This window comes from Ursus americanus, chromosome 10, assembly GCF_024610735.1.
Source record: "Ursus americanus isolate L20-20 chromosome 10, mUrsAme1.1.p, whole genome shotgun sequence".
Lineage (NCBI taxonomy): Eukaryota > Metazoa > Chordata > Mammalia > Carnivora > Ursidae > Ursus > Ursus americanus.
Window position 1 is genome coordinate 7219184 of NC_142136.1, and position 16173 is coordinate 7235356.

The window sequence follows — 16173 nt, forward strand, 5'->3', positions numbered from 1 at the left end:
TCAACTAATCCTCAACAAAGCAGGAAAGAATATCCAATGGAAAAAAAGACAGTTTCTTCAACAAACGGTGTTGGGAAAACTGGATAGCAACATGCAAAGGGACGAAATTGGACCACTTTCTCACAAGACACAACTGGTGCAGCCACTCGGGAGAACAGTCCGGAGGTTCTTCTAAAGTTAAAAATAGAGCTACCCTATGATCCAGCAATTGCACTACTAGGTATTTACCCAAAGGATAAAAAATACAGATTTGAAGGGGTACATGCACCCCGATGTTTACAGCAGCATTATCAACAATAGCCAAACTATGGAGAGAGCCCAAATATCCATCAACTGATGAATGGATAAAGAAGATGTGGTCTACATACACAACAGAATAGTACGCAGACATCCCAAGGAATGAAACCTTGCCATTTGCTAGAGCGTATCATGCTAAGTGAAATAAGTCAGTGAGAGAAAGACAAATAGCATATGATCCACTCATATGTGGAATTCAAGAACCAAAACAGATGAACATATGGGAAAGGGGAAAAGAAAAAGAGGTGAGAGTGAAACAAACCATAAAAGACTTTCAATAATAGAGAACAAACTGAGGGTTGATGGAGGTAGGTGGGTGGGGGATGGGCTAGATGGGTGATGGGTATTAAGGAGGGCACTTAGATGAGCACTGGGTGTTGTAGCTAAGTGATGAATCACTGAATTCCACTCCTGAAACCAATATTGCACTGCTTGTTAATTAAAATTTAAGTTAAAAAAATAGTAAAGGGCATTTTGTTATTAAAACATTACTGGTAAGTATGTAAATGAACGAACTAAAATGATGTTCTAGAATATGTCCTCAAGCTTCGTCCCACACCTGTGAAAAATCCTTAGCCAGACTGGACCTCAAAAAACAAAACAAAAAAACCCTCAAAGATTTTAAATCGTATAATACATTTCCTATTGTATATCCAACCTAATTTCAGCCTTCATATGCAAAGCTAGTCTATAACGAGGTGTGTATTTCAAAGTTGCCAGGTGCTCTCATTCATTTTTATAGCTATTTGCATTGTACTTTCATCATCTGAAACACAAAACAATATGTCTGTGAAACAGTCAAATTTTGCATGCACAACCCCTTGTAACAGGCGGAATCACCAAACTTCGCAAACTCATAGGGTTGGTGTTAGAAATTTACTAGGAGAAATGTGTTTGGAGCTTTACCAAATCAATAACTTTCAAAATACAGTTTGAAACATTTGTTAAAGTCATAATATGTGCAGGTATGTACATCCTTAAAACATACGAATGTTTTGTATTTACTGGATGTACACGGAGATCAAAGCCTTTGTCATAAACGCTCTCAGTAACGCTCTGAGTGTTCGGAGCACTTCTTTGAGGGAGAGGTCTGGCTTTTCTTTCTTTTTTTTTAAGAGCATAAAATCACTTGCAAAAAAAATGACCTATATTAATAGCACATTTAGAACCTTAACCAGTGCTTCCTAACATTAAATTTTACATTTAAGGCTTTGATACAAACCATGTTAAAATATTGAAACTATTGTCTTACTTTATGAATGCAGCCTGCCAACACTTATTGCACACCTACCCGGTGCAGAAAATTCCAGTAGGTACAAAGCCTGCCAGAATATTAAATTTGCAACTCATTTTCCAGAGCACTTTGGCAAAATCTCCATTTTTCTTCCTCAATTGTAGACTACAGTTAGTAAATATTTTTATGTTCATTATGCATTTCAAAATATATCAAACTTGGCTGAGCTGGGAATCAAAGTTGGGTATCCAAACATTCTTGTTTGACTACTGTGTGTTGTAAATAATAAAGTTCCAGGTAATAGTTGACTGAAAGTTCTACTTCCAAACGTTTGACACAGAGAACATGAGTCCCTGTAAAGTAACTACAACATAGTTACTTTAAAGTCCTTGATAAGTTAGTCTTATTTTAGCCAATGTATTCTAGTTAATTTTCCCCTAAAACTTTTAAACCACCAACATTTCAAATTTGGAGGTAATTACAAAAGTAAAATGCTGGTCACAGATCTATCCTCCAAACAATAGTTGGCCAGTCATGAAGTCACTACAGATATAAAGAGTTTGCCTTAAAGTTCTATGTGAATCTTAAACACACACAGCCACAAGACGTTCTCTGGAAATAAGGTTAAGGGCATTTCTTATACCTAGCATCCGTGCATTCTGATTTATTTTCTTCTATGGAAAAAGGAAAGAAAGGAGTGGGAGGTCTTATATAAAGTAAGGTTAAACTCCTCCATCCTACCCCATGCTCTGGCACCAGGGAGGTATTCAAGTACGTAGTAAAAGGGAGGGTCCATGCTTCTTAACAGAAGTACGACTGGGAACCAGCAGGCATCCAATAAGCAGAAATTAACCATGTGGGGGCAAAACAAAAGGTTTTGTTTTGTTTAGCTCTTATTTAAGCAGAAACAGCTCTTGCAAGAAGGGCAAACAGGAGACAGAGGAAGTTGGGAGTTGGAAAGGAAGGGTTTTGGTAAAGAGATTTTTGTCCCTACACATGGAAGCTCAGACCATGTGCAACCAATGGCTTTTTGTCCGAAGGAAAATTTCAATCTAGTGTGAATAGCTGGGAAGTGTTCATTGAATGGACATAAATATTCATATAAATTATAGCACAGCCTTCCTGCATTTAATTGCATTTTTGGAGAAAAAGGGGAATCTACCAGAAGTCATAAGCAGTTGCTGAAATGTCCCACACTAGAGTGTGTGCCTTTGCTGAGAAATGAAAGTTATATTACGTGCTACCTTTTCATCTGTTGCATGTCTTTGCCAGCTGTGGAGACATGTCAGATGCCATTATTCTGTAAATTTCACTCTTTCTCAATTGCTAACCTCTTGTTGACAGTAATCAGAACTTGATGGAGGGGCCCATGCAGGTGTTATCTGATAGTCGGGGCTAGTGTGATATAGTATGTGACAGTTTTAGTATTACATCCTGTAGGATGATGCATCATCAAATAATATTTCAGATAATCCTGAGTCTTTCAGCAGAAACGTAATTGTTACTCATCTAATAATATTTCCAGATCGCACAGAGGGTGAGGTGTGGGCTAAAACTGAAGGAAGGCTGGGCTAAAAAGTGAGACGAAAGCAAAATACAAAATAAAGGAACTTACCAGGGATTGTGCAGAAGCACAAAACTCTTTGCAAAACTAGGGTTGCACCAGATTGGCCAGGGTGAGGAAGTAAGCAAAAGGAACATATTTAGGGCTGTTATGGAATAATATTTTGATAAAATGGAAGGATCACTTGAAATGCTGCCCCCGTAAGTTTTGTTCCTAAAGGGTTGTCAGTAATAGCTTTCTTTATAAATTTCAGGATGGGGCACCCAATTTGGTAAAAATGATTATCTTTCAGACTGTATCTTATGATTAATGTCTGAACATTGCAATATACTATTCCGATGTTTTCCATAAATTTTGGTTTATTAAAGTACACAATTCAAAGGATTGAATTTGTTGTCAAATTTCACATTTGTCATTGTTAAATAACATTTACTTTTACTAACTGGCATTGTCTCTCCACCAGTGCGTACCATGATTTCTCTGTTTCTGGACCAAATTGCGAGCCCTTACTGCAGATAACACTGCATTCATTAAAATAGAGCACATGGCCTTTTAAATTATTAGACCACTCAGTAATTATAGCACTTCCCTGATAACCAAGCATATGACACCTGCAACACACATTTTCCAAACTTCAAGCAAATATTTAATGAGAAAATACTCCACACCATCTTGAATTTTTAGTCCGTGAAGAATTTTTTTCATGTTTGGAGAACGAAAAAGTGAAGAAGAATGCTCTAAAAATTGTACAGTCTCCAGAAGCAAGGCCTATATTAACGCTCTCATAATTTACTTCTAAATTTATACTACACTCCTTAAGAGTCTTTGTTTCTTATGAAGCGGCAGAATTTTTATTGCATTACTCGGTAGACAGATTCCCAACCAAATGAAACAGGACAGCTTAAGGTCTGAGACAACAGGTTTGATAATTTTCAATGATAAAAATCCTTATCTTTGATATGTGAACTTATGACTTATGAATATTTAGTTTGATGGGGTGTCTTCATTCAGATATTTTTGCCTATAAAGTAAATCTTCAGTATAATCTATTGAATGTATATAAATGTGCTGCTTTTTTCTTCCATTTGGGAAGGCTAATGGGTTTATGTATGTTTTCTAATGTAAACATCAGATCACTTTACATAGTTTTCATGTATCTTCTATCACTTTTAGGTAGGAATGAAGGCAATTTCCACATTAACAAACATGTGAAAAAAATTCAACTTCTTGAATAAGCTACACAGTGGTTAAAGGGATTCACTTAAGTCTCACAACAAATAAATAAGAGTCGGAAAGAGAAATTAGAATATCTCTTGTCTTACAGGCATTTCTACTATATCAAGCTTTAATTTGTATTAATATATCGGTGTGTATGTCTAAGTTTATGGCCATAAATAAAAAAATAAATAACCAATACAGCTTCTTGATAAAAATCCTGTCCAAATATTCTTTCAGTGATTTCAATTATTTCAATTATTCGTTTCTATTATCTATGTATCTATCACTGTATTTATGTATTTGTTTGATTTTTGGGCATGGAGCCCAATGCAGGGCTTGAATTCAACCCTGAGATCAAAACCTGAGCTGAGATCAAAAGTCAGAAGCTTAATCCACTGACCCACCCGGGCACCCCTGTTTGTATTTTTCAAGGGCCAGAAATTAGGGAGTAATAGGCTCACAGAGTCAGAAATGACCCATCCCATTCTTCTTGGAGCTAGTGAGGTGTCTTCCATAGCCTTATTGCTGGATTAATTACCAAGGCAAAGACAATGTACCTCACCTATTTGGCCCAGTTTAAGATCTCCTAGCGTGGAAAAGACCAACCGTAAGCTTACACCATACACTTTTTTTTTTTATTACAAAAACTGTCAGAGCTTTTTCTTAAGACTGTACTGTTTATTAATTAAGCCATAATTTCAATGGATATGAGGGGAAATTGTTAAGATAGAAGATAAAATGAGGCAATATTGAACAAGCCCCATTTTTCCAAAAGATTTTATGTTCTCTTTTGCATATACATGTGTTCTAAAACTGTGTTCTTTAAATAAAAGCTACGTGGTCACTCCTATTTTGTACTCTACATCCACAATCTTATAAAATTTTTATAAAATCCTTCTAAAAGTTACCTCTTACTTTACCAAATTGAGAGATTAAAAACCTGAGACCCGGACGGGTAGCTTAATTTGCCCCAGGACACACATATATTAATTGATGGGCCTGGATGTAGAATCCAGGTCTAGTTGTCTCTGTCACTAACAGGTCACCTCTCTAACATGGCACTAGGCTGATAGCTTTGGTAAACTGCTTAAGAGAAACCAAATCGATGCACTTTTTAGTAGGATCCATTCATAAGACTATACTGTTCTGCTGTACTTCCCCACCCCCTTTAGCTTATTTGAATCTGTGCATTATTTAAGAAAAAATTATTTCCTAGCCACCATGGAAATTGCCCATAGCAGAAGGTGATGGTGACAATATCAGTCCTCAGAAGGACAGCAAGGTGACTGTCTTATACATTTTACATGTTAATAAATTAGTCAAGTGATACATTTATTTATTTATATTTTTAATTTATTTTTGTTTTTGGTATCTTTTCCCTTCAAAGCTTTCTCTATGTAACTAGGTGAAACAACTCAAAAATTTCCAGTATTTACCAATCCTGCATTGTATGTGTTCATGCCTAAGCTTGATATCAATTTCAGAACAACCCTAGACTATGGCTGCCTTCAAAAAAGTTTTGTTCGTTTTGCCAACAATATATATAAATATTATAAATACAAAATCTATTATATGTAAATGCAAAATGTATAACATGCATTTACATATATCATATACTAATAACAATATATGAATATATATAATAAACACAGCAAACGTTGCTGTCTTAGTTCTGTCTTTCAAATTTGCTTCCAAGAATGTGAGATCAGGGGTGCCTGGGTGGCACAGCAGTTAAGCGTCTGCCTTCGGCTCAGGGCGTGATTCCGGCATTATGGGATCGAGCCCCACATCAGGCTCCTCCGCTATGAGCCTGCTTCTTCCTCTCCCACTCCCCCTGCTTGTGTTCCCTCTCTCGCTGGCTGTCTCTATCTCTGTCGAATAAATAAATAAAATCTTTTAAAAAAAAAAAAGAATGTGAGATCACTTTTTTCCAAAGTATTAGCATTCAACTTCAGTCACTATATGTAAAGAAAAGGGTCAATTCAATCTAGCATCTTGGGTTTAGGTTAAACATGGATCTATTGATAATTAGTATCAAGAGAGATGTTCTAGAATTTCAATTTTAGCAAATATGTTTCTTCTTGAAATTTCCGTAGCAAGTAATTTTACTAGAGGCACTCCTTCCTTGCAATTATTTTCTGATGAACATCTCTGTTTAACATACAGATATAGATATATAAATATAGATATATACATGCAGATATTGATCTATTGAGAGAGGCCACATCTTCATCCAGTCAAGAATCAATTGATTGATAAAATTTTATTTAAGAATGTATAAATATCCTAGGCAGTGTACTTAACCAAAACAAAATCCTTGATTTTTCAATACAAGTAGGAAGGAAGGTTGGAAGGAAGGAAGGAAGAAAAAGAACTTTTGAACACCATTAGTAGTAGAATATTGTAGTCTAGGAGTTTTACGTTTGGATAAAATTAGTGCCTCTCTTTGGCTATTTCAGAATTTCATGGCAGGTGTGAATAACCTCAGAACAGGGAGAGTTTCTGCAAAGTACATTAACTCTAAATTACTAATAAAAAACAGATCGCACTTAGGAGCAGAATAAGTATGGGAATAGAAATTCCAAGACCGCATATTATTGCTCGCTTAGGGATACAGTGTTAGGTAACAGCAAAGAAAAAGGGAGCCGTGGAAAGGCAAGTAGTCTTAACATCTAACACCGAGCATGTTCTAAGTGTGAACCGTAATACCCAAAGGAACTGGAATCTAGGTGTCTGCCTGCTTGATCTAGTCCCATAGAGTGAGAAACTAGAGGCAGCTGACAGAAGCAAGTGATTTTATGTCTGTATTTTTTTTCTACATTGTCCACTGCTTCTCAGGTGTTCCATGTGAAGTAAACAAGGGCAGTTTTCATTAGTTGGGTCCATATGTTGGTATTCCTGCCCTGAAACAAAACAAATACTAAGGCTTTTCATCTTCTCCCCCTTATGCTATGTTACTCTTCCTACTACTTTCATTGTGCTGTGAACACACTGAAGCAGAGGGAAAGTAGCACAGTATTCTGGCCTGCTGGAGGTTAGGAAATTTGGGAAAATGGAAAAAGCACTCTCCTTAGAGCTACCAACACCTACTCCAACACCGACCTTCTTCTGGTCCCATCCCAAAGACCCTGATTTAGAACCATTTTTACAATACCACGCCTTTCGATTTCTTCACCACATCCACAAAAAATTCTTTGAATTGTGTAAAATAATGACATGTCCCTTAAACATATCCTTTTTCTAATATGTTTAAAGCTTTTTTTTTTAAAATTACTTCTGTTGGTTTAGAATTACACCAAATTCATGAAACAGAAAGTAAAACTGTAGATGTGTAGAGATCCTGAGTGAAGCCAACCAGCCTCTGAGAGAACCAGTGTAAAACTCTGTGTGCATGAGGGTAGGTGGGAAGGGATGAGCCCCAGCAGGGACATATTGCAGACCTGGGTTTGTTCAGCAGAGTGGAAATGAAAACAGAAAGTAAAGTGTTTCATTGCTCGCAGCAAAAGGGGCTTTTAGAGTCTACATATCGACCAAGATGATGCAGAGATGACATAAGAGGGAATGAAACTTTGAGGGATGACATGAGATCCATTCTAATAGAAAGTTTGGTCATAGTTCTACTCTGGGATATGAAAACAAGTGAAAAAACAAACTAAAAAAATCGCTATCTCCCAGTCTTCACAAAAACATTATGGGTAGTATCTGTTTGGTGGACACAACACGGGTTTGAGTTTGGCTTCAAGATAGGCACAATACAAAAACAATGCCTCCTGCACGAAGCCCTCCGCTCCTGGATTTCACACCCAGTCTGCAAGGGTTATTTCTCACCTGAGTACAGGTAGTGAGTGCATTCGCGGGATATGGTTTTCCACTTCCTCTCTACAATTCTGTCCGAGTGATTCCTTAGAATAATGGCTCTTCAATTTTGGGCCAAAAAAAAAAAAAAACTTTGCAAGTTGTTTTAACATTAGGAAACCTTTCAGAAGTACTTTGAAATAAAAATTCTCCCTATCTCCATTATAGGTATTTTTTTTTTTAAGATTTTATTTATTTATTCGACAGAGATAGAGACAGCCAGCGAGAGAGGGAACACAAGCAGGGGGAGTGGGAGAGGAAGAAGCAGGCTCATAGCAGAAGAGCCCGATGTGGGGCTCGATCCCATAACGCCGGGATCACGCCCTGAGCCAAAGGCAGACGCTCAACCGCTGTGCCACCCAGGCACCCCTCATTATAGGTATTTAAAGACTATTCTTATGCTAGTCTGGAGTATTTTGAATATTTGCGAGCTATGTAACAAATAATTTAATAACTAAATTCAAGTGTGTTGCCGTTTGTAGTCAATGTAATGATATATTTTACACAGCCTCTCCCTGTGAGCATGAGTGGTAGAACTCTGGATATGATCATGCAGATATTTTGTTTTTGTGAACATCACCGGTAAAATTGAGTTTGCCAATATTTCATGACCATAGGTACTTCAATAATGCCATATTAAAAACTAAATAGTTAGACTCTGAAAAATAAATCACCCTAGGTCAGAAAAAAGTCACAAGTTTCTGGGAACAGACAGAATATTAAAAAAAAAATAAACTTGGAATAAAACAGTTATTAGATTCTGAATGTGGCAATATTCTGCATTTGCATACGGCAGGTGAACAAGAAACATCTCAGGACCCTAAATCATCATTGCTTTGGGGGTCAAATTATCTTCAGTGAAGTTCTTATAAAAAGATGTTTTTCTTCTGCCCCCACATGGAAGAAAAAAGAAGCAAGACAAATTTCTAAATCAAATATGAGGCACACTATTGGAATCAAGCCACATGACGATAGCAAGGCAAAGGCCAAACAGAGACAAAACTGTTGGTAAAGAACTCACACTTTAGATAAAGTTTAGAATTGGCTGTAATATAAAACTCGGGGTTACACTTCAATCAACTCAAAATGGAGATGGCCCAAGGGATGATGGATAAAGACGAGAATAAAAAAAAAAGAAAAAAAAATTGAACAAACAACAAAAAACTAGTAAGCACCGGAAGAAACACCATCACATTCATGTGGGCTGGCCTAGTGTTCTCTTTTTCTCCCTGGCTAAAAAAATAAAAATAAAAATAATTTAAAAAAAGAAAAATCCCATGGCCTGGGAAGTGGTACAAAATGTAACAGAGATTAGCAGGAGTCAAGAGCAGACCTTCCTGTTTATGCTCACAGGGCGCGCGGATAGCCTAGAGGGAAGGCTCCAAATCCCATCAAGCTTAACATACCTCCCAAAGTGTCTGTTTGAGATTTCCTCAACACATTGAGAAATAGAACCAAGTTTCATGGACTTAATAAGCTGTCGAATACGAAGACCTTTCTTTAATGATAGGAATTCTGAGTTATGTAACATAACTCTTAGATCTAAACACATAATTAGCTCTTAGATCTAAACACATAATCCTTGAGTCACAAAAGACCTTAAAAAAAAAAAAAGATTTTATTTATTTAAGACAGAGAGAAGGAGAGAGAGAGAGCATGAGCAGGGGAAGGGGCAGAGGGAGAAGGAGAAGCCCACGCCCTGATGAGCAGGGAGCCCGAGGCGGGGCTCCATCCCAGGACCCTGGGATCATGACCTGAACCCAAGGCAGCGGCTTAACTGACTGAGCCCCCCAGGCGCCCCCCACAAAAGACCTTTTAATGTCACCTTCACCTTTGTTTGTAGGTTGGCATGGTGTTTCCAAGAGCCTCACGGAAGAATAAAATAAAAGGCAACTCATCAAAACTGTTTAATACTTTCTCTTAGTTGGTCCTAATAATTAGTTCTTTGATTGCCTTGGGCCCTCCGTTTGACACCATTTCTCATACTCTGCCCTAGTCATTCCTTAAATGAGTTGATTTTTGTAAAGTTCTTAAAATTGCTCGGTGCTGTATGAGCTTTATGTAAATGTCATCACGCAAATAAAATCCGCCTCTTCCCCAACCAATTTAGATTTCATGGTCCATGGACTTTGACAACACCTTTGTCAACTTTTAAAACTCATTTTCTTAATTTTTATTCTCTCACACACACTCAAAAGAAAAATCCAGAGTTTGAAAAGAAAAAAAAAAAAAAAATCATGGCTCTCTCTCCACCGAAGCCAGGCTTCTGCACATCCCTGGAGAATATCACATAATGAAGTAGAGAATGGTCAGTATAGAGTCATGAGCAGCCGCCACATGTGAAGCCTCAAACCTCCCCGACCTACCCATCAATTGTCTCACAACGTTCACTAAAACCTCCCCAACCTATGCATCAATTCTTTCACAGTGTCCACTAATTACCTACGATGCTCATCAGTCCTCCTCCCGGGAACCTCTCACTGTAAGCAGATTACTTGGTCTCCTACCTCATCTCCCCACTTAGGTATAGGCCACTTTTTCCTCACAAAACCCAGCAGATGATTTGGTCAACATTGCATTCACTTTCAGCAGTGAATGCTAACTTTCTCTCCCTTCCAGAGACAAACTTTAAAAAAGAATTTTCTAAATTGAATGTTTCTATTTCCTGAGCTCTCCTCACCGAACTCTCTAGTTTTTCCTACCCTGAACTTGATTCTGTTAAGCTTTAGTCTTCACTCTCTATTACCCTGGACTTCCTCTCCCTTCAAATGCCCATCCACAGTCACCTTTCTCTGGATTGTTATTATAGACTGAATTGTTGACTTCCCATTCATATGTTGAAGCCCCACCCCCAATGCATCTGGGTTTGGATAGAGCCTTTAGAGGGTTAAGTAAGGTTAATGAAGTCTTAAGGGTGGGGCCCTAATCCAACAGGACCGATGTCCTCTTAAGGAGAGAGAGCGGGAGAACCTGCCAATACCTGATCTCCAGAGCCGTGAGAAATTCCATCTCTGTCATTTAAGCCACCCTGTCTATGGTATTTTGTTACTGCAGCCAGAGCAGACAAATACAATCACCTTCTTCTTTGTATTTCTTAAATATCACATTCACCGATGTTGACGGTCAACTCCTCCCCGTTTCTGCATTTTCTCCATCGGTAGTTGCACCAACTGTCAAGCCTTCAACCATCATCTCTACATGGACCACTTGTCCATTGGTATCTTTAACCCAATTCTTTTTTTTTTTTTTAAGATTTTATTTATTTATGTGACAGAGAGACAGCCAGTGAGAGAGGGAACACAGAAGGGGAAAGGGAGAGGAAGAAGCAGGCTCCCAGCGGAGGAGCCCGATGTGGGACTCGATCCCGGAACGCTGGGATCATGCCCTGAGCCGAAGGCAGACGCTTAACAACTGAGCTACCCAGGCGCCCCTCTTTAACCCAATTCTTAGTCCTAATCTTCCAGCAACCTACTGATCATCTTCACCCATGGGTATCACAAGTCCGTCAAACTGAAAATGTCTGAAGTTGAATTTGTCACTGAACACCTCCAACCTTCCCCAAATTACTATTTTTTCCTCATTTCTGATGGTGATATTTTGTACCCACACAAGGAAGAAACCTGTAGGGCAATCCTCATCTCACATCCTCATCATGTCCCTTTGACTGACAGATAATCAAACCACAGGTCCTTGAAATTCCTGAACATTTCTCTCAGAACTGATTACGTTTCCCCATTCCTACTGCCAATACCCAACCATCTTGGCTACTGTCGTTTCCCATCTTGGCAACGGCAACAAATCCCTACTCTGTTTCAATTTCTCCATTGCTCATCTCCTATCCATTCCCCACTGGTAAATATAAATCCGATAATGTTTAACTCCAGCTTCAAATGCTTTGAAGACTTTCCAATGTCTCTGGGTTTAAATACCTTATAGGACCCCATCCGATGTACCTTTTTCTTGCCAACTTTCCTCTTATAATTCCTATCCCATCAATTCCAAATGTCTTTCCGTTCTTCCTATTTAAAGAAAGGGTTTTCTCAAAATTTAAAAGGAGTAAATTTAAAGCAATCAAAAAGTTTATCTAGTCAATATGTTCTGCCAGCTAATATGATACCGATTTGAAATAAAAGTATTTTGTAAAATAAAAGCAGTTTGTAAAATATTGATGTCCATAACAAGCTAGGCACTAGAAATATAGAGGTAGTGGCAGAAAATAATGGTGATAGTATGGACTAGTTTATAATATTAGTAATGTTTTCTTGGTTGCAAGCAATAGAAATTGACTCATTATTTTAGGGGGCGGGGGAGGCACTGTAGTAGCTCATAAAATTAAAATAAGAACTTAACATTGAAGCCAGGGAGCTGGGGAAGAAGCCAGGAAAACACTAGAACATCGGCAATAGGAGTTTGTGGATTTTGCCTTGAGAATTCTGCCTTTGGTGAGGCTCAGCATACGTGACTCGGGCTTTGTGTCTCTCCATTCCAGATTTCAGGTAGCTGAGGATGAGAAAGTGATTGTTATCACTGGCAACAAGTGTCTGCCTCTGGATCAGATAGCTTAGCCCACCGGGCATGCCACAGAGCAGTGGATATAGATTAGGGCTGCCATTCACAGCTGTTTGTAGCAGAGTCATTTCCAGAGAATCAGAGCTCATCTTCATTTAGGAATACCCTGATTGGGTCAACTACACTAGAGGGTACTTGGTATAAGTTTCTGTTTAAAATACTTACTGTATAGTATTGGTCTTTTGTACTTTATTTATTTATTTAAATATTTATGTAGTTAGTTTAGAGAGAGAGAGAGAGAGCAGAGGGAGGGGCAGAGGGAAAGAGAAATCATGAAGCGGACTTCCCGCTCACGACCCTGAGACGGTGACCTGAGCCGAAATCAAGAGTTGGCCACTTAACCCACTGAGCCACCCAGATGCCCCGGTCTTTTATACTTTGAAGTTGAATGAATTAGTGACCTTTTTAGAGTATGCTTTAGCAAGTGATGTTGGGAAGGGTATCATATTAAAGGAGTTTAATTAATTATTCCAATTATCAGCTAAGAAAGGAGAAAAGTATAAAAGCTTTCTTTTGCAGCATAACAGGATTCCTGCTATGCTTATTCAAGATGACTTATAGCCTGAACAGATGAGAGGAGTGTGATTTTTCTATATTTAGAATTGCATTTACAGTGAACACCTAAATATTTTATATTCTAAAGAGGTGTTTGAACAGGGTCTGTAGATTGTTTTGTCTTTCTAGACATGGATTTTGTCTTAAGGCATTCCCTCCTGCTGGGGGAGCAGTCACCAACTCGCCCTAGAAAATGCAAGACTGCTGAGCAATGCTATTATATCTCCTTGCCTGCAAGACCAACCTCCCAGCCTCTCTACCTCTCCAAACCCACTCACCTGGAAGCTTCAGGGGAGCCTTTTATTATTGAAAGGGCTCTGAGAATATGAAACAGCTGGTCATGTCTAATGTCTTAAAGATGCACACATGCTCACTTTTTATTTAATGCCCTCCTGGTAATCTGAGCAGATGCTTGCTGCACTGCAACATGAGTCATCCGAAAAGTATGTATCTCAATTCGGCCCCAAAATATCATCGGAAATTTACATAACTTTTCTTTTTTTTAAAACAAACTAAAAATATATATACAAGTGATTGTAGGAAGCAAAGAGATTTCACCTAAAACTGAATGATTAGTGAGGACCGAATTGGGTATGCTTGGTGTCTTTTGTACCAGGACTTGTTGCTTTTTACTGAAATGGGAGAACATTATTTTAACTATGCAAATGAAGGGTCCTCAAATCAATTTGCTGTGTGACAAAGTCATCTGTTGCTTTGCCAATTCGCCAAGGTGTCTCAGCTGTTTGGGATAATGCAAATTGTTTAAAGCCCCATCGTTTAAAGTGGATTAGAAGATACTGTGATTAAAGAGTTTAGAATAGGAGGAAAACACATACTGAAACAATGAATTAAAATTAAAGGGAAGTTTTCTCTTAATTTATCTGCTTTATGTTTTAATGAGCTCAACTTCCCAGTATACCAATAATACTGTATTTTAACATCTTTACAAAGGTGCCTGCAATTGCCATTGACATGCAACTTTGATGTGCTCCTGTGTTACATTTTTTAATATGAACGTATCAGTTGGATTTTGGCATTGCCTTAAGAATTTTGGCATCACTTTTTTCATTATTCAAAATCCTGACATTATTAAAGACCTCTTATGGGCTTCTGGGATCACAAACATAAATACCAATAGCTTTAAGAGAAAGAATCAGAAATAAAATTATGATTATAAACTTTGATTTTTTTCCCATTTGCTCTAAATCTGTGTCTTCATAAATACAATAACTGCACAGTGCCAATTTAAAATAAATCATCATATATCATCCAAATTAAAGAATGCATTATTTAGGATTAGCTGTGGCTGAGAAACATAAGAATCGTCACTGGTTTAAACAGGATAGAAGTTGACTTCTCTATCACACTAACAGAGCTCAGAGAGCCATCTGGAGGGGCCGAAGACTTGCACAGTGGGAGGAACCACAGCTTCTCTGACTTTGTTGCTCCCGTTGTACATATTTCCATTCCCAGGATCATCTCATGATTGGAGAAGGCCAGTGGCGTTTGTGACATGTGACTTACATTGCAGCCAGTAGACAGGTATTGAGAAGTGTTGACTCTATCTCACAAAAGCATAAAACTTGCTTTCATCCGCAATGGCCAGACTAGTCGTGATACTCATAGTTATGAGAACATCTGGGAAATGTACCCAAATAAACGCGTGGAGGTATATTTCTATACAGAAAGTTGCCAAGAGATAATAAGTAGAATCCACCCCATTCTCCAAATTTTAGTTGTCATCAACATTTCATGCATTGACTGTTGGTGGGAATGCAAAATAAAGCAGCCGCTGTGGGAAACACTACGGAGGTTCCTCAAAGTAGTAAAAACTGAACTACCATAGGACCTAGCAACCCAAAGTCTAGATGTTTATCCACAAGAATTAAAATCGGGATCTTGAGGAGATACAAACATCCCCTTGTTCACTGCACCATCACAATAGCCAAGATGTAGAAACAACCTCACTATTGAATGAGCTGATAAATGTGCATGGAAAATGTGGTTCAGACGTACAATGGACTATACCCAGCCTTTGAAGAGAAGGACTTCTGCAATATGTGACAATATGGGTGAACCTTGAGGATATTATGCTAAGTGAAATAAGCCAGTCACAGAAGAACAAGAGGAATCTACAATATAAAAATCGGCATGTGCTGAAAAAAGAATGAGAGGACAGAGCATTCATAACTATCGTCTGTCGAGCCCAATACCTAGTTTCTGTTTACTAAGGCTTGGATGGGGAAAGAACGTTGTCGTGTTTCAAAACGTCAATGTCAAAGTGCTCAGGAAAGACTTTTATCCTACGATGCATGGGGGAGCAATGAAAACAGACGTTGCTTCCATGAGTGGCCCGCTCAGCTGACTTTTTCCAGGGGAGTTTTCCAAATGAGGACATGAAGAAAGGAAACCTAAGTGAGAGGTAGAGTCTTGCCCGGCAAAGAGACAGAAGTAGTTCAGGTCTCGAAAATATCTTGAACTGAAGAGCAGGAAACATGACATAAGCGACCTAAAAATCTGCATGTGAATTCTCCCCAAGTTACTGGTTTACCCTTAAGCTGCAACTTTGCAGAAACCTAGCAGAAACCAACAGCTATGAAGCTAAAGATCAGAAAAGGGTTTCAATAGTTAGTCCCTCTTGGAGTTCAATGCCAGCCTAGGGGAAGGTGTCTGGGTTAATATTTCAGGTTTTCAGCTGAAGCCCCCGTTGGGGCCTAGGAGGGAGGCAGACTCTACATAGGAATCAACTGTGCTCTAAGAGTAAGAGCAAAACCTAAATAGATTGGTCCTAATATATCCTAAAATCCCACGTCAAGTTTCAGTGAATGCAAACACACTTGGGAAAATAAGCCATCAAAAGTTTAAAAGATCAGTTACAAAT